At 38.8% G+C, this 24525-nt stretch overlaps 1 long non-coding RNA gene across 2 annotated transcripts; it reads right to left on the bottom strand.

Moving 5' to 3' along the window:
• Window positions 1-527: 527 nt before the first annotated feature.
• Window positions 528-23810, bottom strand: LOC112946442. 2 transcript variants are annotated; one of them, XR_003249241.1, is made up of 3 exons: window positions 23744-23810; window positions 18303-18392; window positions 528-585 (listed from the first exon to the last, which is right to left on the bottom strand). It is a non-coding gene; the product is annotated as an uncharacterized LOC112946442 (long non-coding RNA). The 2 variants fall into 2 exon arrangements; XR_003249242.1 differs by lacking the exon at window positions 528-585 and adding an exon at window positions 10719-10831.
• Between the last annotated feature and the right edge of the window lie 715 nt (window positions 23811-24525).

Raw genomic sequence — 24525 nt, 5'->3', positions numbered from 1 at the left:
AAGCAGGGACATCCAGAGCATGGGGCACAGGGTCTTTGTTTAACAATTTATGTTCCTTTATTRGAATACATTTTAAGCAAGCAAGGCTCATACCTCAAAGAGGACAAATCTACCTTATGCACACCAAAATGAAAGCCCTAGTTCTGATGTATTTCAAATGGCTTCACTGAAAAACACGACACATGTGAAAGCTTCAAGTACAATTTTCCATTTTCAAATAAAAAGTAAGTTCACTACCTCAGTGCCAAACCTCTAGAACGATTATCCATTTGACAGCAAAGTCTGATTTACCTACTTCAGTTGCAACACATTTCTATGCTTTCAAACTTAAGGCAAGTCAACGTCCTGTTTTCTCCAGGCACCATCCAGTATTAAATATGGATATTTACAGAAACAAAAGAGCGAGCACCAAACGAGCCACCAATGCTCCCAGCGCATTTACACAGGAGTGCTTCACACCATTTACTATGGTAAGGCCCTTTTTTTTTTTTTTTTTTTAAATAAACATGTGACTCACTGTTTGTTTTCTTCACCAGGAGGTGGAGTCTTGCCATGCCCTTCCATTACAAAATCCTCATGTTCCATCTGCAAAGGCAAGCACCGCAGGTCAGAAATCGGTGGAGCAAAACGCACGTCACCTCACGTGGCCCTTTTCCACACACGACAACTTCAGGCAGCCCCTTTATCACCGTGACTGGTCCAGAACAGCCCGTGTAGTTTCTTAGCAACACACGCACATCTCCATGCCCACCGCTACGGTATCATTCACCAGCGCAGCTCCCAGAAAAGCTTCCCAGGGAAGGAGGAGGCCCGGATGGCTACAGCAGAACACTCCTGGTCAGGAATTGTCCAGGGCCTCAAACTTGCTGTGCTACAGACTTCCTTTGTCACGCTGAATAAACATGACTGCTGCCATTGCTTCCTTGCATATAAATCAGGAATAAATACGCATCATTTAAAAAAAAAAATTCTATGAATATCTCTGGAGGAAAAACTAGAATTTGCAAAAAGCTTTATTAAGCACAAATGGAAAGTGCTGTAAAAGCAGAATATGGCTTTTGAAAAACATTTTTTCTTTTAATTAAAAAAGAACTTTCACTGCACACACATAGCTCAGTTTGGGTAAAAGAAAAAAAAAAAAAAGAGGCCTAAGGGAACCTCAAATAAATGCTGTTCCAATGACAACATAAGGTAGGCATTTCCTTTGGCTCTCCTGATAAAGGATTCAAACCGGGGGGACTAAGGAAGTTTTCCATTTAATTATTTGTTTTTTTAAATACAGCTTTAGCATAAATTTTCAGTAATTTCTTCGGCCAGAAAGAATTACATTAAGTTTAGTCATTAATTATGCACTCTTCATTTAATTACTTAATTCAGCCAGACGTTCGTAACGCAGGTAGCAGAATACTTTTCCCTTTACCGAAAAATCCAACACGTGCATTTAGTATTTTACATAAACATCCWGGCAGACACTTCAGCAATGTTCCACTTCACGGTAAGTCAGCAAACAGGCCACACACTGCAATGCTCAATAAGCCAAACAGAAAACAAACCAACAACACTGTAAGCACACATGAATCCATCATGCACCACTATAAACTGGGATGGAAAGCGGAGAAGAACACTGATAGTCAGCAAAGATAACATGATTTAGCCATGCTCTGAAGGAAAAAATAAACAAACAAACTTTACAAAATACTGCTCCCCAACCTCCCCCCAACCCCAATCTTCCCTCCAAAGAGAGACCATTACTGGTCCTACTCTGATCCTGTCGACAGGTCAGAACTACTGACAACCAACATTATCTGATGACATCTAGCATGGWTAACAGAAACTCCGTTATTCGGCTGCACAGGGACAGCCCTAAGCAAAATCACAAATGAATCATAGATTCAGAAGACAGACAGTGAATCAAAGAGAGAAAAAAAAAAAAGAGGTAAAAAAAAAGTAAAATAAAGTAATTTCACGGTTGTAAATGTGTGCCAGTGCGAACCATGAGCAAAGCAGTAGTTTGTTGAAAAGCAATGCTGGAAAGTAAGAAAATTTAACCCTGAAGTTTTGTAAACAGCTGAAGACTTCCACCAATGTATTCCCACCAGTTCAGACAGAAGYGAAAATCTACTTGAATCGCAGAGGGAGAGGGAGGTGCAAGAGCCTGGACTCAAACTGTCAAGCTGAGGAGGAAGGAATTCCACTAATTCTGTTGTTGGGCACGTTAAAAAAACACATAGGGTAAGTGGCAAAGTAGCTACAGATTTGTGGCTGCCCAGCAAAACAGCCTGGTCTTGTGAGTCATGCTAAGGGGTTTTAAAACAGTTATTCTTACACAGTTGGAAATCAGGAAGTGTTTTAGCATGTTCCCTTGCTTTCGGCAAGTACCTGCAGGTGAGCTGGGGGAGCCCTGTCGCCCATAGGAGACAGCTACAATTCACATGGACGGCAAGCGAGGGAACAGTTTGTGGCCAATACATACAAGACACACACAGCTAGACTAGTAGAATTCCCAGTTAAAAGAGAAATGTAGCTTAATGAAGCTCTATAAAATGGAAGATCATAATACCAAGGGCATAAAAATGGAAAGATTTCAAAATCAACAAAAATCTAGAAAGGAACAGGAAATTGTTTTAGTAGAAGACCAACAGGATACCTGGACAAGAACTAGAAGAGCGAGGTTTTGCCAGCAAGATGAAGTACCCAAGTATAGCCATTAAATAAAAATAAAATTGTTGCTTTACTGAGGATTTTAAATAAGAAGTGCAAGTGATGTAGCTGTCCAGACACTTTATTATCCAACATGAATACCTATGAAAATTAATATTTCAAATAATAGGAAAAGTTAATGCCTTTTAAAAGCAACAGCACCAACAAAAAAAAAAATTTAAAAAATGTTACCTAGCAGGTAACAGGCTGTGAGGTTGAAATGATTAAAAACTGCATTATAAAATATTGAAGATATGACAAGAATCTGTCAGTACTCTCAAAGAAAACAGCTGGGTTCCTTGTAAATTAAAGAAAGCCAATGTTGAGGTTTCTCATAAGACATTCACTAATAAAACTAGTCACAGGGTGCAAAAATACTYGAGAACATTGAAACCATTCAATACAAAAATAAAGATTATTTAGTACATTTTCCATTGTGGGGGAGGGAGAAGCTAAGAACGAAATGACACTAAAAAGACACTAAAAGATGAGGGAGCTTGCAGGAATTGAATATTAGCAAACAGGAAAACAGCCCTGTTTCTGGAATGGGTGAGCAACCAGCTGGGTTAAAGCCGGTGGGATTGCTGGGCCCAGCAGGCAATGGTTAATGGGGTGCACCCTACCTGGAGGCTGGCAGCAGCAGCAGCAGTTGGGGGGATCTATCTGGGGACTTGTTGCATGAAACAACTTGACCCACGTCTGCAAAGGGGCCACGTGGCGCAGGTTTTCAGAAGGCACCACRTTGGGGTAGATGGGACTGGTTAAGGTGTCAGGGCTGCTGTTCAGGGCACGTGTCCTGGGAGCAGAGGCTCCGGGAGCGAGAGCCACCCGCAGCCGTGAGCAGGTCAGCAAGGAGCCAGGCTCAGGCCAGAGACACCCGGCGCGGACAGCAAGAGAAATCCCCTGCATCCCTTGAAAAAGAGGCAAGTCTGAGAAGGTAGGGCCAGCCTGGACGGTCTTCTCTAGCAAACAGGGGTCAAGCACTAGATCAGGTTGCCCAAGGAGGCTGGGTACTCTCCCTGATTTGAGGTTTAAGACCAGACCAGACTGTGTAAATTCCCAAGCAACCTGGTCTGACCTCACAGCAGACCCTGCTTGGAGCAAGAGGCTGGACTAAAGACCTCCTAAGGCCCCCTGCTACTCAAATAATCCTATTATATGGTGAACACAGGGACAGATTCAGTTTAGTATTGAAATGTTACGCCTAGAAGAAAAGCAAAACCAAAGAAAACTACTAAATTCCCCTTGCATCAAGAACTTGCACTTTACTCTGGAAAGCTCTGAGAATCTCTTTGTCAAATAATCAAGAAGCAAAAGCAAAACCACCAGCAAGAAAGAGAACAGCTTGACTATACATGGGATAATACARGAAATAATGAGAAAAAGACTGAAATGGATCCACGGTACATCCTTTTAGAATACTGTATTTTGGCCTGGACACCAAAAAGCTCAAAAACTCTTCACAGCACTCTAAAAATGATGGGTCTTAGAATAAAAAAAGAAACAAACAAAACAAACAAACAAACAAAAAAAMMRRAAARGRAAAAAAAAGGTTGAAGCAAAGGAGCATGAACCAGCCCCAGCACTGGGGCTGCAGACCTCCCTCAAAGCCGGATGACACATGACTGAATCACACAAGACAGAGCCTCGTTKGACAGTGTCATTACAAACGTCACCCTTTTGCTCCCGCAATAAAACAAAACCTAACCTACTTCCAAAAAGCAATCGGAGAGGATATTCAGTTAATTGGCGAATAAACTAATTAAAAAGCAGACAAATATCTAGCTATTGTGCAACTGTAGCTTGCCACACAATTCCACAAGCCCTTGAAGGCTCTGTATTTACACATACACAAGATTTTATTTGTGTGTTAGAGAATTATAAAACACTTGCTATATAAACTTTTCTGTTTCTGGTCCTGAGATAGATTTTTTTAAAGAGGGAAAGGAAAGCTCTATGTCTTGGCCATCCCACAGGTCTAATCCAGGGCAGCAACCCCTGCATTCCTCCCCTCGCAGAACCTGGGCTCCAAATGCCTTTTGTTTGCTTGCTTACATCAACTATCATTTCATGAAGAATGATTTATATTTTCACTTTGGAATTTGGGTCTCATTAGGAAAAAGATAGAAAAYATTACATAATTTATGCATGGCATTCTAAAAATTTTAGAATAAATGTATTAATATGTGTTTCCATCTTTCCCTGACATTGGAAAGTCTAGATTGTTTTCCTGGGTAGTTCATGTTAATTTAAATAGGTATCTCTGACAAAGTACCTTCAGAAAAGAAAATTAATGAGCAAACTGACCCAGGAAAATCCTGAGTACATTATTTTCGTTTTACTGAAATTAGTTCTTAGGAGAGGCTAATTTATTCATAAGAGGGTTTTTGTTTTGTTGTTGTTTTGTTTTTCASCTGCAAATATAGAAATTGAAAATATTTGATGACAACAGTAAAGATCTCTTCCTGGCTTTCACCAATATGCAGTGCACAGCAACMACAACAGAACCAATTAATCGCAAGTATTATGGAAGAGCTTATTCTAACCCTTTAGTCTCTCCTGTTTATCCACGAGACAATGGAAATAAAGGTGTCCTGAAGGCATAGGGGAAAAAAGAGGGGGAAGAGGGAGGTATGACACTTGTGCAATAATTGACTCTTGTTCCTATTCCACTCCTCCCAGGGAATGAAAAGCCAAAGGGAGGCAGGGGGCTGAGGCCCCCCAAGTTTGTCTGGCCAGAGTTTTAGGGGGAATCTAAAGAAAAAGGAGAACCCCCCCTTGCTTCTCCTCCTGGCAGGGGAGGGTGGGTGGGTGGGAGCCTCACAGCTTGGCCAGCTGAAAGCAGCCACCACAAACAGGCCTTCAAGCAGCGGAGGGCAAGTCCACAAACACCCGCACTTTTTACAATGATAAAATACCGAATTCGACAACTTTCAGGGACTTCTTCCAAACTATTATTCCCCCCTCTTTAAAAACAAAAAATTCAAACAAGTAATCACATTTTTTAACAAAAGTTAATACACTGAACAATCTAAATGCAAAATAATATAAAATAATATAAAATAATATAAAATAATATAAAATAATATAAAATAATATAAAATAATATAAAATAATATAAAATAATATAAAATNTAATATAAAATAATATAAAATAATATAAAATAATATAAAATAATATAAAATAATATAAAATAATATAAAATAATATAAAATAATATAAAATAATAAACTGTTTAATGTTTCAAAAGCTATTCAAAATTAAACACCTTTATACTTAACTTCTAATGAATGGGTTATACCAGGAGGAGCTTGGACGTAATATATAAATTATGACTTTTTCAGAAGTTGAGCGGTTGCTACTACAGTTTCATGTTCCTCTTTCTAAAGTCCTTGAACAAGGCCTTTACTTAATAAGTAAATAAAATTAATCTGGAGTGCCTAGATAAAGTTGCTTAGGCTACATTTTGTTTGAAGTGTCAGAACATTTCCAGAGAGAAAAACCTCAGATCCCAAAAAATGCGTAATTTTTCCTAAGAGGGTCCAGTTGTTAGATACCCTAGTCCACCAAGATTGTCYTGGGTGCGAGAGAAGCCAGATACTTTGAGGAACAACACAGGCTTCGGCAAGAAACTCTGTGCTTACTATGAACATCTATTCATTTTGAACCGTATTTTATCTTCATCAGTWATACAAATATATTAGTGCAGCTTGATCGTGAGTAACTATCATTATCCCTTTCCTGCTTATTCAGCCATTCATTTTAGGGTCTGTATTGTTTTCTTTTCCTCAGAGGGCAGTCAAAGCAAAGAGAAGAGAGGATGTGAACATCCACCTGAGTGAGCCACGAGGACTATTAAGATTTTTCGGCGAGTCGCAGCTCACACACACAAGCTGAAGAACTCCGCGTGCAAGAGCCAAGGTCAAGAGCTGCTTCTTGGAGACTGCCAATTTGCTTCCAACTTCTTGTATCACCTGTTTATCATTCCCTGACCTGCTACAGGTGCCGTTTCAGGCACGGAGCCCTGCGGTGTTTTGCCAGAACCGCCGCTTGAACAAGGTGCCCCTTGGCAGGCAGCAGCAGCAGCTCTGGGACCATTAGCATTTCTGGGACCATTAGCATTTCTTTTGTCCCGCTAACATCTGCTTTGAGGAGAACTGCACGTCCCAGTCTCCAAAACCCAAGCAATTAGTCGCCAGTCACTGCTACTAAGGAGTGAGGAAGCTCCTGCAAGTGCTGGGCAGTTGGGAGCCTTTGGCAGAAGTATCAAACATAAATGGTTTGAGGTCTGATACATAGGTAGAAAAGTGGCCAGTAAAAAGAAAAGGAGAGCCAAGAAGCCCCTTTTGGAGTGTTTTACTTTGAGGAGGAAATGCGCTGGGGTAAACTCACTAGTAACAGATAAAACTTTATTTTAATAAAATTCACGGACTAGCACAAACTAGTTGGCAAAAAAGTCACGCCCAAAGTGTACTTTTGAGATCGAATCTTAATTTTAGTACAAAAAGGAAAGTATTAAAAAAACCCACTATTTCTAAATTTAAAGAAGAGATCAGTTCTTTTTACTTTTTTCTTCTCTAAAGCAAGAGCTCCCAACATATTTTTCTGAATTACCAGCAGGGAAATCTAAAGAGACAGGATACACAGGAAAAGATACTCTGCATTTTTGGACTCTTTCTGGTTTTCTTTGGATAGTTACTGCGGAACTACTAAGTTTTCACTTGAAACCTATTTATATCCCTTTTTTGGGGGAGGTCAGGGAAGGGGCTAAGCACAGTCCTGATGTGCAGGAAGATGGAATGTGCACCRTCTCCCTAGCCTGCTATTTTGTTCAAATTTCTCTTCAGCGCCTAGATTGAGCATTTTAGTGTTGCTGCAATTGTGTTTTTCCTCTTAATACAAAGAGAAGTGAGAACCCACTAGTGTGACCTCACTGCAAAGTGGCAGATCCCATCCAGGGCTCCTTGCTAAGGACGGGCTGCTGTTTTGCGTACTAGTGCACTTAAGATGCATATAACTGCTTTTAAAAAGGCACTAGCCACAGACCTATGGTATATGCATCCTGATGCGGATTTTAATTCCTCACTCAATGTAGTTGCACAAATTAACTATAAAAACAAGCACATTAACGTAAATAGTAATTAAAATGTGTATCATTGTTAAAGAATAGGACAGGTTATCAACAGCAGCTGGTTAATAAATAACAGAAAAGTTATGTAACTCAAAAAAATTTTGCAGTTTGTTTCAGTTAAATAAACACCCAACCTCAGAAGTGCAGTAGTGTTGAAAAACTAGAAGTCTTGCTTCTGTCTCCAATGGTCACTAATTCACGATCTGCACTTGTGTACACACACACGTACACATCCCCCAATCCAAGAAAACAGAACTGCATCCTCTTTCCTATTACAATTTTAGCATCAACTTTATAAAATTTATGTTGTTTACTATCCCATGAAATACCTAACACCTAAACTATAATTAGGCTTAAAAAAAATAGGTTTAAAACAGTCTTATAAATGCCAGAACAACAGTCACTCTTGGAAGGTGTGGAAAAGTACAGGATCTCAACCACATTTCATACTGCACAGAAAAGGACTTTTCTCCCAGAAATCATTTTTTAACATCTTTCTTGGTTGCAAAGTAATATATTTCAAATAAGAGAGCTCATCCATGTATAGCAGCTCATGTGGATCTCACCTTAACCCAGCTAACTCCATCGTTTGCTGCACACGTTTGCAGCAATGTTTGCAGCATCGTTTGTAGTCATGGGAACATCTTCAATCACCAAAGAGGTTTCTTAAACCGCTGATGTTAGGAATGGAAAGTTTGGACATCTAGAAATGCYATCGGAAACTTTCAACTTTGAAGCTGCTGAAGTAGCTACAGCTCATACATACAAAACCCATATAGTTATCTCAGCGTAAGAGTGCTCACTATTTCCTGCACCACATTTGATACACTTAATTCATTTATTGTTACCATTTTCAGCCAATTCATAGTATAGTTCTCAGAAAAAAAATAGTAGCAAATGAGTGGCTCCTACCTTTTATTTACTTAAACTGCTGTACTATTATTCAGCTGAAGCCTATCAGCAGTTACTGGTTCATTCCTCAACACCACCTTGAAAAGCCACTTGTATCCTGCCTTATGACTATTTAAGCCAATGGACTTTATAGTTAATTTACTATTTATGGTGATTTACTATTATGGTGCAGGCACACATCACCAAGTCACAGCATTTTAAATGACAACTATAAGTGGCTGGCATTTTGATAGAGACATTGCTAACTACCCTGACACACAAGAGAGAGAATATGCGTTAAATTCTCCCTTCCAGATAAATTTGGAAAGCTACATGATGTATTGCCACGCAAGGACAAACAAAAACAGTGTGTGGGGGGGGAAGAAAGGCTTGATAGATTGAGAAAACAGATGATAATCAGAATTATTTAAGCCTAAATTGCGCTTTTGCACTACACATTAAGTTATCTTGATTGTGCCACAAATAGTGTCTTCATTGTTTGTTAGGACTGAGTGAAACTGGTATAATTAGGCATACAGAGAGATGCAAAAATTATTCTGCTCCAAGAGGTCTGACCTGACAAGCACRGGAAAAAAGGAAGAGGTAACTTTCTTTTCTGAGTTGACAGAAAAATCCATTATGTGCTACTAACTACATAATGGATTTTTCTGTCAACTCAGAAAAGAAAGTTACCTCTTCCTTTTTAGTTAGTGCTACTAACTACATAAAACCCACCACTGGTCCAGAAAGTCCCTGAGCAACAAATTGCTGCGAGCTGAGAAGGCTTTTGTTGCAAACACACATTAAACCTGCTTTTGGCTTCTTCCTTAGGAATCTAATTTTGACCATTCTCAAAAAAGAGACGGAACAGAGGCTACAGAGACCTCTGGTCTCACCTAGTACAGCTACTTGCTAGCTTCTCCARCTATCGAAAATACAGAATCACAGAATGCTCAAGGTTGGAAGGGACCTCAGAGATCATCTAGTCCAACCCCCCTGCTCAGAATCCAACTACATTGGATTGATACTATACGGATATTGATTCATATCCAACTACATTGATTGATTCATATCCATACATATTCATATACATTGTAGTTGGATATGAACCAATATCCATATAGTATCAATATAAAAATCAATATAGTATCAATATAAAAATCAATCCAACTACATTGTAGTCGGATATGAATCCAGCTACATTTTAACCTTAAGGGAGTCACCGACAATGCTGCTTGGCTTGTTTGACTTTTACAGATTTCTCAGTTTTTTTGGGATCAGTGAGATGTCTGCCAGGTCATTGAACCCTTACAGCATCTACTCATCTCTGGGGCAGAGCGTGATCTTTCCTTGCTTGCATACATTACAAACTTACCCTCAAAGGAAAACTTCAAGTGTCACTGAAGTCAGCTCTTTCTCCAGGAATCATGCATGGCAGCTTTGCATGCTCTGAAACCCAACGCTTGGATTTCAGACTCCTTGTATAAAATTTCTTTCAATTTAATTCCACACAGTTACATTGAAGGGTAGACCCCTATTACATTTCCCTCTAGTAATTCACTGCCTTTTCCTTGTACTATCCAAATGTATGAGTGCGCTGACTTTGAACATGTTATGGTCTTACCTTTGTAAGAGTAAAACTGAATGGAAAARGGTCAAAAGATAAATTCGAAAGAAGATGGAAACTCCTCAACTTGTGCTCCAATATAGTACATGTGCATGAATAGAGACACTCTGTAAGCAAGGCTACAAAGCAATGTCCCCAATCCTCCTTGCCCCTGTACCAAAGCATTTCAGTCTCTGTTGCAAAGGACTATAAACTGCTGTAATCAACTTAAAAAGAGACACKATTGCCCAATTAAGCTCTACGGAAAAACATTTATGAAAAGATCTTCAAAAAGAACAAAAGAGGTGAGTTTAGACAGAGCTTTAAGTAAACCTGAAGCACTTTTCTCCTCTAGCAATCAGAGGTGTGCACTTGTTCGCTGCAGTGACTTTCTAGGCCGTTGCATGAAGAGCCAGAACATCCTCAGCATGAACAACTCACGTGAAGAAACTGCTTCAAAGCATCGCCCCGAAACAGCTCTCACAGATCCCATCAAAGGCAGCTTGACAGCCAATGGTGTTTTCCAAGTGAATAAAAAAAAACAAAACAAAACAAAACACTGTATTAAGCTGCTCTTTTGTATCTTTACAAAAATGTTTGAGGGAATACAGAGGGCACAAAGCTGAAGGAGTCATTTTTTGTTTATGATACCTGTGTTTTACCAAACGTACTATTCACAGTAGGTATATATGTTTTAAATGCACCATCCATCTTGATGCTGTAGAAAGCAGTACACTCAACTGATAAAATATTGCACTTGATCCTGAATTTCTTTTAAAAGTGCCCAAGTTTTTAAGCTACAAACAACATTCCCTTACTGCACTATGCTCATGTTTCTTTAAAGCAAGAGCACCATAACATTTTTACAAGCCTTAAAACCATGCCAATAGAAAGGACAACTTTATATTAACATAAGATTTAACATAGTTGCATTCTTTACAGAAAGATTATTTTACTTCAGAAGAAAACACGATATGCAAAGACTGTGTTGCATATTTACGTTCTTAAGAAGTTTTCACATTTTCAGGCTAGAAAGATGAAGCTAACACAGCCTGATGAAGAGGACAACAGTTTCTGTGGCGAAAAATCATCCCTGGGCTCAGGCCAGTCCTCACACTGCTGCTCTCCTTAAGACGTAAAGGTAAATACTTGTCAGACAGATTCTCTCTCTACTTTCAAGAGATTTTCCAAGAGATTTTCTATAGAGGCTCTAGGAATTTTGTACAGCTTTAGACCAGCAGGATAAAGACTGGCTACAAGACGCATTAAAGAAATATAACTAAAGACTGACTCTTCTGGGTCCAACAGAGAGGCAGTGGCTGTAGAAGTAAACTGAAACCTCGAGCCGGCTTGCTGGGTGTTCTCAAGCTTGGGGTTGAAAGCTCCTTTCTTGCYWGTAAGTGAAAACTTTTGAGAGCAGCAGGGAATTAAATTGCTGAGAAGCCATCGYGTCTTTAAGCGCCCTTTAACCAGGCCAGTACTGCAAATAGGAAAGCAGGAAGTWTTGTTTGCTTTTAATTAGAGCGGACAAAATCTTTTATTCAATTTGTCACTGCACAGGCCTTCAGCCTGAATATTTTTAATTATTTAACATTATCTGAATAGAAACCTATTTCTGTGTCACTGAAAACAGTATTACAAATGCTAAAGACACAGGTGTCAAGGTTTTGGACTCTGCATCAAGTTTAACTACTCAAAGATGACTTTTCTCCCCTCTAAATTAATATTAAATTCCACATAAGGAATGCACCAGCCTAGCTTCTGCACTACTGCCTATCCCAAGTAATATTCCCAATCAAAACCCATGCAAACCTACCTACAGCTGCAACCAGAGGAACACTCATTTTTAAGCAAGAGGCACCCCCTAACTGGCAGAACTGCTAATAGCACCCTCCCCTGAATTTGGAGCTTTTAAGCGTCCTCACTTGTAATTTAGCAAATCAAATACAAATACTGCCCTGGCMGGCTTTATTTCTTTACCTGTAACTGATCTGAAATAAAAGTTAGGAAGTTAGGAAGGAAATATTGTGTATTTTTGAACTTTTTTATCACCTCTGAGTGAATGGCTCAGGATAAGACAACCACAGCCACCAAAAGGGTTTGGAAGAGGGCTTGAAAGAGCAGGAAAAAGCCACCGCGCATCTGGTGGCCATTAGGACACCAGGAGGCAGGGAGAGGCAGCGTTAACCTGGAGCAGAACAGGCAGGTAACAGTGTTGGGGAAAGATGCACAGTGACAGGTAAGAACAACTGCAAAAACCTGAAACAAAACAGCAAGGATTCGCAGGTAACCAAGACAGCCTGGTGAGACTGTCAGTGAGACTGTGCAGTGAGACTGGGMGAAAAAAAGGGAAAAAAAAGAAGAAACAGGCAAAACTTGCAATTTTCTTGTCAGTGGTTTTGGAATAGCCGCCACTGAGAGCAGAAAAGTAGCCTCACTTCTAGGCTGCCTATCCAGTTCAGCAGTTACTTCTATCTGTTCTGTAGATTCTGATGAAAAATTTTGCATAAAAATACACACATACACCCTCTACTACAAAATGTTTCTTTCCCATTTTCCTATACTTACCAGGGGTAGGGCATTATTATAAATGCTGCAAAACTACTTTTCTCATCCACAATTCTGTGCAGCTGGATGTCCATCATACAAGGCTTCATCAACTATGTAGAACTATTTTTTTCTTCTTTCTCTTTTCAATGCCAAACCAAAATCACAATTTATAAATAACTTCCTATAATTAATTACCCCAAAGTCCCTCCTTCCCTGCAGATTCAGATTTTTTTTTTACTTTGAAATATGAAGAAAGAACAAAGTTGGAAAAGAATTTTACAATGCTTAAGAAGGAATTTTTAAGTGCATTTTCTGAGAAATAAGTTTGCACAAGATCAAAACGCACATCAATATTGAAACAATTCTAAATATATTCCAAATCAAGTAGAAAATTTTAGCTTTCTCCTGCAGTATTTTATGACAAAGAACAACTGAGAAACAAAGCATAAGTGTTGTCTATGCAGTAATCCTTAACAGATGGATGAAAACAGCTGAAAAGAAATCAGCCATGAACAGGAAGCTCGGGATTTATTGATATCTTCAGAGTACCAAGGCTCTTAATGGAAAAAGCCTAAAAATCAGTAGTGACAAAGAAGCTACCATCAAATATAACTGAAATCTTAATTCAGAAAGCAGGAAAAACAGTGAGGTTTCAAGAAGAGATGCTCATTTTCTTTTCTCCTTGCCCTTTTTAAAGCAAAGGGGGATCTGAAAAGCCAAAGCTGGTCACACATATCCACCAAAATACTTTATAAAGTAAAAGGATACTCCCTCACTCTATGATTTTTACTTCTGGTTTGTATAAACAGACCTAATATTCTTGTCAGATGAAGAATCTGCATCTGCCAAAAATAATTTCCTTTTAAAAAAAAACATGTAAGCTCATTTGAAAAAGGTTCCTTTTGTACAGGTTCTTTTCTCTCTTTTTGGCACTAATATTAGAAAATATTGGAAACGCGAGCGTACTATTGACAGATGTAGTCTGTCTTTACCATGTTGATCCCATGTTAACGGAAGATCATTTTCTGACAGCTTGGAAGAAGACAAGAAAAACAAGGAAGAAATTGTGGGATCAAGTAACGGAGCCAGTTARGATGGAAAGCCCTGGCAAGAAAGCTAACAAGACAGTTTCTCCAAAAGCCTACTAAAAGGAAAAAGAAGAACAAAAAAAGGCATAAATTTGGTAAAAAYCACTATTTGCTATGAAAAAGTCAGTGACGCAAAGGAACACACCTCAAAAAAAGCAAATGAAAAGGAATTTTTCAATCTTCCTAAGTATGAGAAATAGAGAAGAATATACCCAAATATATTACAATAGCAGTTACTGTATTGCTAGAAGGAAAACCAGGAGTAATTAAAAACGTAGTTACAAAATGAAGTGAAAAGCCATGCATTAACAGCAGTGGGGAAACAAACATGAAGAAAAAGTGTGGACTAAGCCCACCAGTAGTTTTCTTTACAAACTTCTATTAAGACGTTGCAACTAAATTTGTTATTTGCTCCAGGAAAGCAAGGGCAAGCACAAAGACCAGTTTTTGCAGTGATGCCTTCGGGTCATCATCAGGAGTCGAGGAAAACTACAACCTCTTCATCACTCCTGACTGCAGGGATTACATTTTCTAATTCARCTCTCATGAAATGTTAATCAGTTGGAAAGATGTATATGTTTAGTCTTGAAAGTGACCTGCTGAAGAAGCGCCTGCTGAGCGATTCCACCAGCTCTGAGGCACAAGCACARATTTATTTTCTTACAAAAGTTACTCTTCTTTTGTGTTCAAGGTTCAGTCTTGGTATCTCAGAAGACCACACAGTTTAGGATGTCAGAGAACGTTATGGAACCAAGTCTGTCTACAAGCAATAAAACATAATTAATCCTTTTTTCCCCATTGTTTGATAGTGAGTCTTAATGTATAATGTGGTATAATGTCAGCCTGGTGCCATAAGAAAGCTATCCCTTGCACTACCCAAACCCTTACATCTTGATATTCATGGCATCACAATGGAAGATGACTTGGTAATATTCCTGACACCCCTGAATCCCTTCTTTGAAGTTATATCCATCTACAATAAATTTGGGGGTTCAAGATACGCCAGTGTAGATTCCAGCAAAGAATCCCGAGGCGTYGGAGAGGCTCTGGCTGCCAAGGGCACTAGCGCAGCTCTCTGGCACTAGCCAGAGAATAAAAAGCAAAGAGAGGGAAACCAGTTCTGTTAATTAAAAGTTTCTTGTAATTGAAGTCTCYGAGAGCAGGGATGGAGAATCAGTCATGGGATCTGCAGTCTCAGGTAACCCGTTATCCAAATCACTGCTTTTCCTGCAGCACCTACCAAGAAGAACTTGCTTGGTTGTTTTGTGGGGGACACAACCAGCATTTGTTAACATACAGAGACACAGAACTTCATTAGAGCGTGTTACTCTTTATRAAGACACTATGGCCTTTAGAATATCTTTGTATGGTGATAAATGGACATTAAAAAGACTTAGCATCTTCATTATATCAGTTTAACCTAAAGATAGCCCTAGAAATTACTATATTTACTCTTTCCAAGTTCAATGTGTTTAGACAAGTAGTTTGTGGAAATAACATAGATGGAATTTCAAYTAGAGATCAGTTTAAGACTAGATACCAATGTTAGCTGAGGCTGTGGCAAGAACAAGATATAAGCAAACGACAAAGTTTAAGGTTTCCATTCTTTTCCTCTCACTTTTCCAATAGCAGCTTCAGTACAGTTGCAGAAGCCCTTAAAAATGAAGAAATACCTTCAAGCCAGAAAGTTTGCCTGCTCTTCCTCCCTAATTTCATGGTGGAATAAAAGATGCTACAACTGACTACAAGCAGTAATGTCATTCTTTATATCATTTACACAAACCTCTTTTTGGAAGAAATGAACTACTCAGAACAAAGATTCAGGATGGGGTCCTAGTCTGATCTTTTATATGACTAATCAAACTTACTATCACTGAGGTAGCTGGAATGTACTTGAGTAATGTTAAGTAACATTGTAAGATTTACGAACTGCAGACTCATTTTTTTAACGTTTAAGGGCTTCCAAGGAGCTGCTGACACATTAAATGCACCAAGTCCTTCTTGAWCATCTACAGGAAATAAAATGCTAGAAGGTGACGACTACTGTAGGTATCATTTATAGGCTCCCCAAAAGATCAGTTCTGATTGAAGGTAAAAGCAAAAATTATGGGATTTTGTGAACAAGGTGTAAACTGAAAGGGGAACAGGAAGATCCCTCATTCTTAAATAGTGGCATAAGTGATGGGAAATAGACAGAAGAGATTCCGTTGTTCTGAATAAGCATAACAATTATTATGTAATCCACCCTTATTTACAGCTTAATGCTTTGCAATGGCTAAAAGGGGTGAAATGCAAGATCCAAATAAAACATGGACAATTAGGTAGCTATACTAACGTCTTCCAAGCATGAAGCCCATTTCTAAAAAAAAAAACTCGTTTAAATATTTAAAGAACAGCATTTAATCACACAAGAGAGTGAAGTGGAAGATCTGTGGGTTTTTTTTTTTTTTTTTTTTCCTATGACATATCCTTTGACTATTAGAGAAGAGGAAAAAAAACAAACCAAAACAAACCAAAACAAAAAAAGTAACACAAAACACTCTCCTGAGAACAAGAGAGGTTTATCATTTACATCTTCAAAGAGGCATTGGAAAATACACCAGCAGACCAGCACATGACAGGATAGGGAGACGGACTAGATGTAGTCACAAGTACTTTAATATAGACTGATCCTATATAGCTCTTTAAATAAAAATATCAAATACCAGATGTGTAATTTCTATCTCTCGCCTTCTCTAAATGACAGTTGTTTCAAGCAGTGCTGTGTATGTACTTAGGTATTCAAAGCCAGTCTAAAATTCTTATTTTGAATTTAAGCTTGTTAATTTTTTGAGCACTTAATGCTGTGAGAAAGCTATGACTGCCATTACATCCACAACCAAGCATGCAAGCATTCCTTCCTCCCCTGCCCCCCAAAAAGGATACTTTTTATTGAAGAAAGTGCAAATTTCACAAGGCTTACTTCAATCTACTTCCTGCCACACACACAAAAAATGCCRTGTATCCATATACATTCACGTGCACGTATGTGTGTGCACACACACATATATATATATATATATGGGCCTGCCAACACACACAGATACACAGAAGCTTTCTCTTGATTTAATCAAAAACAAGCACCAGAGACTACGCTAATAAAATCAATAATTAATTGTACCACGGCATTTCCTCTCACARCTCTCTTTCCAATTGAAGCTTCTACTCATATCCCTGCAAACAGAAGCGTTCAAGAATCTGGATGCACGTACGTCCACTAATATGTTTTCATTTGTCAGCACCTAATCTAATGAGCATTTCTGCCAAGTCATTTCAAATKATCAGATTTCCTAGAGTATAGGCGGGACACTCACCAAGTCTTCTTTATGCTAATTAATCATCTCCTAGAATGATGTGTACAAYTCAAGCAATAGTTTGTTTTATTAAAACATAAAACTACAAAAACATCTCTCAAATGCCTATAATGAAAATGATAAGTTTCGTTTTCAAATCCTCCATTTCTCTCTTTCAGCCATAGCTGCATTATGTCACAAAAGAGAGCAGGCAAGGGAATCAGGATTGATCAAATTTAGGAGCTACATTTTAAAACAGGCTAGTCACAAAGTTATTATTAACTCAACCAGACGGTCAGCACTACAAAATACATTTACAAGCCTACTGAAGCCTACCATAATCCCTCTATCTTCAAGCCAAAAAGGCAAACTCACTTGCAGCTCAACATCTGCATGTTCAGGAAGCAGTTCACAGCAAAAGGCAGAGCGCAGCCAAGGCTGCATTCGGCTGCAAACTGAAGAGCTTCCTGTCCCAGCAAGAATTATTCTATTTCATTCTATGWCTAGAATCACAGCTACCTTAAGTAACAACATATCATGCAGTCTCCCAGCAAAACATGCGTTGCTAAGTACAACGAAACCAGAGGGCACCTTCATTACAGAACAGGCAGCAATCTACATAGGCAGATGTTGACACTGGAGCCTCACGTGCCTTTAAGCCAGACATAAGCAGAGGGGGCACAGGAGAAATCTTTATGTACCCTTCCAGGTACAAGAAATGGAATACAGGCATCAGCTAAGTTAATATTTCTTTAAGKTTTTTCTCTTTTCCTCCTGGGAGGAGCTCAGCCACATCTTCCAGACCTTACCAGACTGAAAAGCCTGTCCTTTTGAAAGACTTCTCAAGCTTCATTTTTAAGTACCTCCAAGGTAAAATACATATATATATTTTATTTATTTGCATGCATACATTATTTGTAGTCAGCACTCACTTCACCTATTTCCCATTTCAGCCAAGCAAGCTCTTGCTCCTCCAAAATGCAGTGGCATTTACCTCACTGACCTTGGGACTGCCTTCCTCCAGTATTTCTCCCTCATCAGTTTGCATGGGAACAGGATCTGTGCAAAACGCCGCAGAAATGCAAAATATTGCCTAAAAGACAAAAGAAAAACACATATTAAAGGAATGATTTTTTTTCCACATTAAATAGTGCTAAGTAACATTGCAGTGAACTGCAGTGAACATAAATGATTACTGCAGACTATGACCTTGTAATGTTCACATTCCATACACATATGCTGAATGCATATGTTCTGCACAAACAAGGGAAGCTACTGTTATTCAGGATAAGTTAAAGAAAAAAAAAAGCACCATACAGGAATCTCCTTTTAATGTTAAAATAAGTCATCGGCAAGTATTTTATGTAATAATTATGTTTACTCATTAAAGTTACAGTCAGTAAGGAACAATCACATGGAATAGGCAGCACTGAGCAAATCCTTCTGACCAGAGAACGGTTTTTGTGCAACAGAGGCTTCACAAATGCGGCTTACAGGCAACATAGAAGTTGTTAATCTGAAAAGCTACGAGACTTCCAGTGATCCCACAATAACTCTGCATTCTAACCTTAAGGAATTTTTCCTTGGAGTTCATTTAGAAATAAATAGATTGTAGGCTCTAAATGGTTCCTGAAATTGATATAAAGTCAAGTATAAAGTCATTATTTCGTCAGCAGCTCCYAGTGTTTGCAGTATTCAATACCTCAGGTTAACTTATTTTGTAACATTTGATGAAGTCAGTGCAGTGATGAAGCTGAAAAAAAAAAGCCTATGCTCCATACTCCAATCCTTGCAATTTTAAAGAAATTCATGGAAGGCTGCAAGAAGCTTAAGGAGACTATTTGGTTACAAAGCTTACAGTGTCTTCTACTTCAGACGATGAAGTGTCTTTCACGGCTAATAGTTTAAACAAACTTATATGGGAAATCAAGCTACAGATCAAACACACCAGGGGCAAGATGCAACCTATCAAATGATCCAGCCATAGTATTCCAGCTCTGTAGAAAATACTGGTTCACAACTTGCTTAAAATTCACCGAAAGCCAAGAACTGTCAGCCTTTAACAGCTGTCCTTCCCAAGAGGCTGCAACTCCTCACCCTGCCCCAGCACTAAGGGCCATTCAGAGTCTCCCTGCATTTCGTATTCGCAGCTCAGCTGCAGAGCAGCCGGCTCTGCTCGCACCTCCACAGCRGCAATTCCAAACCTGGAAAGCAGCAACTTTGGGAATGCAAACAGCAATGAGGTTAAAAAAGATGTTCTGGAATTGGGAATATTTCTTCTAGATAAATGTCTRCCAGATTAAGATTAAAGCCTCTACATAAAGTAAGGTGTAAAGTGTGTAGGTAGCTAAGACCTTTCGTGGCTATTAAACTGAATCATGGAACTAAGAGTAACTTTTAAAAGCAAAGGCCTGAAGCTACAGAATGCTAAACAGCACTTAGCAAGCTTGCAACCAGCAACTGRCTATGCTCTGTGATGCCATATACTCTCACTCCAGTTCATTCATACACTCGGTTCATTTTTCAGTTCATCACCAAGAGCCTTACAACAGAGTAATTTCTCTTTTGGAGAAAGAGGAATGAGGATAAGGCAGAGAAGCTCTCTCCAAATTCTCACTCTCCTCCATCGTATAGAATATGACAGACTTTAGGAAAACATAACATGACTATTACTGGAGTTTGACTTTTTTTTWAAATATAATTATTTCCCCTATTCCAATACTTAACTTCTAAACTATTAAGCATGGTTAACCAGCAACATTGGTTCTTTCTTACATTAAAAAAAAAAAAAAAACCCAAGAAGTTCAACTTTCTTCTCAAGAATGAATGTCATTTAATATCATACACAAAGATTTTATCAGCACAGACCTCATGGATACAAACACTCAACACCGCACATGAAATTAGATTTTATTAGCACTGTGATGACATAATGACATATTCACCACTTTTTTTTTTTCTCTTTTTTTTTTTTTTTCTTTTTTTAACTTAGGACTCTGTTTTGTCTTTTGCTTGCATGAGAAGATTCAGGATAAAACAAATGTCTGCAGGGGAGTTCAAAAACTGGATATGCACAGGCTGCATATATACCAAGTAGCTAACAAGCCAACTAGCAATTTAGGAAGACATTGCATGTTATCTTTCTGGTGTCTTAATGCACTGATTGGAAGTTAATGCTATGGGGGGGAAGCTTTAATATAACACAGCACTTCCCGAGCTTCTGAGCTTTTGCCTCCTTTCCAAAATCCCATCCTGAAGGGGAGGGAACATGATGCATTTGTACAGGATGAATGGGAGATAAACGTGACTGTCAGCCCAGACCTTGCAGTGTGTATATGTTAACCTCCCTAGGAGACAAGACTGCAGCTTATTACTTTAAATGAGAAGATTAAGTGAACAAGAAGAACAACTCAAGTGAAGTAACACATGAAACTCCTGAAAGAATTTAAGGTTAGGCTTTGTTGGTGGTAAAAGAGCTTTACTCTGATCTAACGAAGCAGTGAATTTTCTGAGCACAAGCTGTGTGGGAGAAATTTCCTTTCCAAAATGAAGCCTGACCAGGACAGAGTGCCAGGAAACAGATAACTGTGGGGCTGAGAGAGAGGTAGACTAAGATTTCCTCCCTGCAGCACAGAACCAATAATCTTAAGCAGCAAATGCTGAACAAGACRGGCACCATTTATATGCATGCCAAGAACTTGTTATGTTTGACAAACACTTCCTCAAGGATAGCAAGAGCTCATGGGCACATGGAGACCAGTCCCTGTCCATGGTACTCAGCCACGTTGGGCTTCCGAGGTTGACTAGGGAGCTCCTGGGGCAGGGAGATTATGGAATTTTCAAAAAGAATTTCATAATATCAGATTCAAGTAATCGGGAAGCTCCATAAATTACTAACTGAATGACTTGAGGCTTTGGTCAGAAGGAGCACTGAACTGCCTAAGTTTTGACAACTGAAAAAAAARTTCTTATCTTTACCTCCTCAGATTTCCCTCCACACCTAAAGAATGGGAAGCAGCAACATTCAGCACTAGATTTAACCTATTGCTCCAGGGATGTGACAATAAAACCACCAACTAGTAAATCTCCAGAAGATTAGACAACAGAAGGAAAGAATTAAAAAGAGTAAAGAGAAGGTCTATGAAAATAAAGACAAGCAAGCCCTCCCACACAGGACTGTTTAAATACACTAGAACTATCCACAGCTCAGAGAACACAGTAAGAAAAAGAGAGGTTTAAAAAGGTCCAGTAATTTACTGCAAAAAAAAAAAAATGACACTGGGGCTGGGGGGGAACAAAATCCACCAAAATCTCTCTCCCAGCTGGTACAGGAAGACCAGAAGCCACAGAATGCTGGAGGAACTGCAAGAGGAAATTTTACTGAACACTATCCTTTTATTGTATTTTTCCCATGTCATTTGTTTCTGGCACCACTAGAAGGCAGGATAGCAGGGGAACTAGGTCTGATTCTATATAGATCGTTTTTACGGTTTCCTGCATATGTGAATCCCATGCAATTTTCCCATGCAAGGAAAGCTTCACATGGCCACTGGCAAAGAGGTGCTGCATTTTAAGTTTGTTTCTTGCCAAAACAGGCATTTGGGGATTCTCAAATGTATGGGAATCCAGTTCTCTGACATATATATTGTAACACTCATCTATAACTGATGGCCATTTTTAAGCCAAGAAAGTGACTGCTTATTGCCAACACATGAGGAATCAACATCATTATTCCACATTGTCAGCACTGTCTCTTAAGCTCATTAGCTTCTGAGGAGATGACTAAAGATCAGGCAGAGGTTAGTATGTCGTACACAGAGAACTGACAAATCATTAAAATCTGTGCTACCGAGTCCTGTAAGATGGCAGAAAGGCCAAGTAAATGGGCCCAGCAGTCTCCAAATTCCAACACCCTTGTGTGATGTGCCAGATCCCCTGGGGATTCAATTATGTAAGCTTATAGGCAGTCCTCTAAGATCTTCAGATCTGTCCCTCTGGCACCTCTGAACAAGGTCACTCTTGGAAAGGACAAAATACTCCAGTTCTCCTACAGTTCTCACATATACCATCCAAAATCACTTATGATGCAACTCGCAGTGTTTCCATTCATTAAAGCACCTCRGGGATACTGTCTTTTCAGTGCTGCATTCAAGGGCACCATGTTTGCCAAGGGACTTCCTGGTACCTCTGTCAATCAGACACAAAGATCTTTGTGAATAACGACAGAGAGTAAAACCAAAGCCAAGCTTAGATATATTTATAAACTCTTGAAAAGCAATACCAGTGAACAAAGTACGTCTTCAGGACTGATTTTCCCTCAGGTAGAAGCATAAGGTTCTCATTAGCAGGAGAGTGCTGGAATCCAACTGTCCTGAAATTTCTTGGCTATCAAATAGGCAGCAACTGGTACTGGGCTCTTATCTTACTATGCACGTCTTTCATACTGCTACATTATTTTTTCCAGATTGCCAGCAGCACTCAAATCTAGACTAAGAAAGAGAACTGTGTTCTCCAATTGATACAGCGGAAAAAAGGGGTTTTAAGCCTCTAGAGAGGCAAGAAAGGCACTAATTAATGTCAAACCAATCRTGTTTCCTATGAATTCTGATGTCTAAATTAGGTTTGGCCCACGGGCAAACTCTTGAAGAGCAATAGGGCTGCGCAAACTGTCGCAGTCCACAGATGGTGAGTAAAGACTGCAGGCAAGTCCCAAACTCTGTCACAAGAGCACTAAGCAAAACATGCACACAAGTGCTCTTCTAAAGATGCCAACCTTGTACACTAGGCACACTTTAAAAAAAAAGGAGTTTAAACAGCAAGGCAAGCTTGTAGTGAATGGCATCTTAAGTGAGACTGCTTATTTAAGTAACATAATCACAGTGGTGCATCCTTGTAATCATTAGTTTTTATCTAGATACGTAGGTTAAAAAAAACATTCATTTGTAAACAGATGGTCTGCCCATATTATATCGGATCACTGGTTTTATGTTACGTGGGATTTGTGATGAAGGTACACCAAAAACACCACAAAAATTTAATGTATAGAAGAAGAACAGAATGTTTTGGTCATTTAAAATAAATGTTGAGAGGTAGTGAGATGAAAACAAGAGTATCCAGAAGAAAAACAAGGTTTGAATGCAACTTCATTACTTGTAGTTAATCACTCACTGGTTCCAATGACTGCAAAATGTCATCATAGATTAATTAATTTTCAAAGAAAACTACACTGTGCATCAGCTTTAGCAGACAAATATAAATCCCATTCAATAATCACAAAAAAAAAAAATCACACTCAAACCACCCAGCAATAATACAGTAGAAAATAATATGGCAGCAATATATTCTATCACTTGGTTAAAAATTAATACAGGTTAATATGTGCTTTTTTATTTTGTTTTCCAACTTTCTCAAGAATATAATACCAAATTTTGTTCACTTTTTTACCTTTGACAGTTTCCAAGGGCTGCCAAAGCCCACAGGGATCCGTCCTGGCTACATTCAGTGCAAAAACGAAACCCTAAAAGACAAATAAACAAAGACTTCAAAACCTCATATCATCAGCCAACAGTGTTTATCACTAAGTTTWAAAAAAATAAAGGCAATTCCATCTAAAGCTCAAATACTTATTATCCCCAAAGCATTTAGAAAAATTATATCGAGATCATGCACGGGAAACTAAAAAATGTAATTGCAAAAGAAGCAGTGAGCACTCCCACCCCAAAATCAGTTTATGTGACATGACAGATACAGGGTTGGGGAAGTAGCAGCTAAGCTTTATAAGCTTTAGGATAGATRCAGTAGAAGCAGTACCTTCCTCCTCACTGTTCTACCTCAAACACCACCCTGGTCTAGGAAGTTACTCTTTGTGGGCAAGAATTACCCATCTTGCATAAAAACATGCTTTTGCTGAGCATAGATTTTTAAACTTTTACAGAATAAGGTTGGAGATGCTAGAAATGCATTTTAGAAAYAACTGCCTCTGAGAAAAAGTTTAAACCATGATTTTGTTTATTGTTTCATATATTTAATACTCACCCATCACCACACAATTTCTACCAACAGTCAGTTTGGAAAAAAAATACTAAGAAATCTTATTCTACRGCCTACCCAAGCCTTTGAAAAGTAAGATTATTCAATTAAGAATAAGATGAAGCTCACCAGCTTGCAAACTAAGTCCTAGATAAAGGCCTAACATTAAAGGGAGTCAGACTAAYGCCCTGTGCTAC

Source organism: Nothoprocta perdicaria, unplaced genomic scaffold, assembly GCF_003342845.1.
Source record: "Nothoprocta perdicaria isolate Ctin4 unplaced genomic scaffold, notPer1 scaffold_206, whole genome shotgun sequence".
Lineage (NCBI taxonomy): Eukaryota > Metazoa > Chordata > Aves > Tinamiformes > Tinamidae > Nothoprocta > Nothoprocta perdicaria.
This window is presented reverse-complemented; position numbering and strand designations above follow the sequence as displayed.